Source organism: Echinops telfairi, unplaced genomic scaffold, assembly GCF_000313985.2.
Source record: "Echinops telfairi isolate 266 unplaced genomic scaffold, ASM31398v2 ScPeMD7_9;HRSCAF=40, whole genome shotgun sequence".
Classification (NCBI taxonomy): Eukaryota; Metazoa; Chordata; class Mammalia; order Afrosoricida; family Tenrecidae; genus Echinops; species Echinops telfairi.
Genome location: NW_022103906.1, coordinates 32,399,224 through 32,403,705, shown reverse-complemented (window position 1 = coordinate 32,403,705; position 4,482 = coordinate 32,399,224).

Here is a 4,482-nt window from a genome sequence, read left to right as displayed (position 1 = left end):
CTTTCTACCCACTGGCCTGTGGTCTTCCACATTCGGCATCATTGCATGTGTTTCATGAGTTTGAAGAGGACTTTATAGATTGGTATCAGACATATGGGCTAATATCAGACTTAAGGACTTGATCTGGACGGGGCTGGGATATTTTCTCAATGTTCAATTGCTCTTGTGTATAAATCTTTCTTCTTCTTTTTTTAAAAATCATTTTATTAGGGGCTCATACTATAAATCTCTTTCTTATACACATATGTGTGGCCATGGATTTGTTCTCTAGTCTACCTGGACTAACACAGTTGCCATCAACATTTTCTTTCTACTTGAGCCCTTGGTATCAGCTCTTCATTTTCCCCCTACTTCCCCCATCATTCCATCCCCATGAACCCTTGATAGTTTCAAATTGCTTTTATTTTCCTATTCTACACCATCTGCTGTCTCCTTTCACCCATGTTTCTGTTGTTCATCTCCTTGGAGGAGGAAGCAGGTTGTACGTGGATCTTTGTGAGTGGTTCCCCCTTTCTCACACTTTCCCCCAACCTTCCCCCTACCCTCATAGTATCACTATTCTCATTACACAACTAAGGAACTATGTAACTGTAGACCATGTTGCCCTCTACTTGTTTAACTTATTCCCATATCTTGAACTACTTTTTGGTTTTCTTCCCATAAAAGGATTAGAATAGGCACTTTCCACTGTAGCTAGTTGAAAACATTGATAATATGTTCTGATATGATAAAATAATACCTGAAAACTAATATAGAGTTTTCCTAAGGTGATGAACTCCTCCTGAGTATGGCAGGTAAACATGGGTGGCTCATCCTTCCTTGTGACCCTTCTGCTTTGGAAACCCTGTATAAGATTGCTATGAATTGAAACCAGATTCAATGGCAGTCGGTTTTGGGTAGAACCGTGTACCTTCACATTCAGAATAAAAATTCAGAAAAAGTGTTTTAAAAGTGTTGAGTATTAAAGAGTGGTTACACATTGGGTTTTGATCTGTATCATCGGCAGTTTAAAAGCATCAGCAGCTGGGTTTTCTAATCCTGTAAACAGTTACTGTCTCAGAAACCTACAGCGGGATTGCTGTGAGGGACCATTGACTAGATGGCAGCGAGAAGTTGTTATTACACAACTAAGGAAATACCTAAGTGTAGACCATGTTGTCCTCTACTTGTTTGACTTATTCCCATGTCTTGAACTACTTTTTAGTTTTCTTGCCATCAAAGGATTAGAATAGACACTTTACACTGTAACCAGTTAAAAACATTGATAATATGTTCTGATATGATGAAATAATACCTGAAAACTAATATAGAGTTGATTAACTCCTCTTGAGCATGGCAGGTAAACATGGGAGGATGTTCCTATGAAGACCTGGCTGGACCAAGGAAAAAAGATGCACGTTCATATACAAACCTAATGCTGCCAAGTGTCAAAACAATAGAAGAGGAAATGCTTATGTCCAAAAGTTCCAAGGGCATAATTTATAGAAGCCACCTGAAACCCAGCACAGCGTGTCTAGAATACTGGCCCCAGGGCCCCAGCAGAACAATTAGGCGGCTGCCTCTCTCAAGGAAGATGAAACCAAAAACCCCAGTGAGGGAAATACAGGATTTCCCCTCTCTGTCAGCACAGTGAGTCAGTGTCGCCTGCACAGCACAATGGATGGACACGCAGTGACTTAGAGACCTTTCATCTTTATCCTTTTTTTAGCAAAGCATGTACCACATTTTCATATGCAGGGTCACTGCTGCTTCACCCTCTGGCCCTATTCACTATCATTTATTAAACAGGAAGCCTGCAACAACATGTTTTTCAATAATTGACAAAGGTCTGGTATCACCCAAAATTAAGGCAAAAACAAGGTAACTTAGGCTGGTTTGTTGGGTGCTGGGCAGAATCTGATGAGGCTATGTAAAGAATACCTAGCAAATCAGTAGTAGCTCCATGGACAACACACTTCCCTAACCTAAATAATCTGAATTTTATCAAGAGCTCATGCTCTAGCTCATGCAAATGACTATGTGCAAATGACAATTTAGGCAAAGGTTTCCTAGAATCAAATATGCTACCCTGAAAACGAGAGACTAGAATCTTTCAAAGAAATACATGGACAATGATGTTTTAGCAGGTAGTGTTTGAATTTAAACCGAGGCCATGAATGCAGAGACAACCATTTGAAACCCATACTATTATTGAGTTCATGCTATTATCCATTACCAAGCAACAATGCTAATATAAAGACACACATTAGAGCAATAAAAAGACCTATAATATCACCTGCATTCTAGGATCTAGTTGATTTCATTACCTAAGGAAGGTTGAAAGGCTGAATGTAGTCCACACACAGATCTCGAGTTGGGTGTCTGATGTGGGTCTCCTAAGATTTGTATTTAGTTATTAATGGAAACTTCAAACCCAATGATTTAAACAACTTAGAGGGCTTTGTACGTTGCTTTGTTTGCTTTTCGGGTGGTGGGCAGTCCAACATTGGTATGGAAGTTCCCTAACTGATCCAGAGACTCACATTTCTTTTATCTTTGTTATTCTCCATTCTTAGGTATGACTCTCATGCTCCTGACCATGAGATAGAGAGCAAGGAAAGAAGGAAGGCAGTCAGCAGTGGTGTTAGTCTCCTTTACTGAGACTTGCTGGAAGCCTCACATGGTTACTTCTAATTATCTTACAATCTCTACTTGGTCAGAGCTCAGTCACATGGCCATATTTAGCTTCAAGCAAAACTGGAGATTGTATTGGTTTAGCCAGAGTCTGTCAGCAAGGAAAAGAAATAGAAGAGACATTTGGTAGACGATTAGCAGTCTCTGCTATAAATGAGGACATTTACTGTAATCCCTGTCTCTGGTTAGAAGCCTTTCTAAACAAAGACTCTCCCTAAGTCCTGGCTCTCCCCATGAATTACTTCTTAGCTCACAGCTGGAGCCAAAATAGGATTGCTGCTTTTCTTAGTGACTGACAAGCGACTCATGGTGACCCAGGAGCAACAGAACACAGCACTGCTCCGTCTTCACAATGGTTGACATGCACAAGTCCATGGCTGTAGCCACTGTAGTTCTAGTGCCTTCCAACCTACAACTTTATCAACCTCCAGCGCTGTATCAGACCCTTTTCACGCTAAACCCATAGGGTTCTTTTATCCTGGTTTATTTAGGAAGTAAATCTCCAGGTCTTTCTTCCTCAACTTTTTTTATTCTGGAGACTATTGAAACTTGTTCATTTTGGCTGACCTTGCTGGTGATTGAAATATCGATGCATATCTCACAGGAGTCTAGCAACACGCAAATCACCACAGTGGGACAAACTGACAAACAGGTAATAGAATTAAAATTTTAAAAAAATGAAACTCACTGGCATAAGGTCAATTCTGAATCACAGAGACCCTGCAGGACACCACAGCGGAAAAACTACCTCTGCAGGATTCTGAGAGTATGACTCTGTACAGGACTAGAAATCCTCATCTTCTCCCCATGAAGCAGTTGGTAGTTTCAAACTGCTGACCTTGCAGTTACTATGCAACCAATAATAATAAGTGCAAACTATTAAACATTAGGTAGTAATTTTTTATTTGATATTTTCCCCAATTTTCTTTATTGACAGAATTCCTTTACCAATCACTAAGATAACAAAGTGAGTATAAAATGAGTTAGTGTAAAATAAGTATAAAAATACTTATTTTTTGTGTCTATGATGTTTTTCTGTCTATATATTTGTATCTATGATGTCTTGTATCCATTATTTTCTACTGCATTTTTTAGGATCTTCAGGAAGGATTTATTTCAAACTTCTTGTATTAACTACAATACATTCTTTCAATTATATTTCTGCACTAAAACTTACTGGGGGTTTTCAAGCTGTTCCTCCAAGGGCAGTTTTTATCCAAACGAAAGAGTTAGGCTCCTTGTACTTTTGTCCAATTAAATAAATGATCATTATCTGTCTTTGAGATTAGGAGTCTAATTTTTCACACCCATCCACAGATCATCAAATATTCCTAAAATGGTATTGGACAAGGGTTTTCATTGTTGTTTTCAGTTGTGAAGTCTCTATTTCGTATTTGCCATTTTATGCAATTAGATAACCAAAGATTTGAGCATTTTATTCAGAATTCTCATTGCTATGTTAAGGAGCTGACATCACATATTTTTGAGGAAATATAATTACTGGGCAATATAACTTAGAAACTAGTTATTTCTACTTCCTCTTGACCCATGTTGAGAATAGACATGATAATAATGTATTTGGTTAGATTAAACATACAGAAAGTTTATTTACCCTATAAGGCATGCATTCTGTTCCAGTTAACCTTTATAGCGATCATTCCTTCTCGTCACTGGCAAATCCCAGTATCTGGACCCTTTGTGTTCTTTTTTTTTTTTTGCCAATTTAAATACAGCTTTATTTTCAAGGCATTGCATTTTCCACTTACAGTAACAGTACTAATAAAGTGCAATGTTGACTTGATGTCTTTC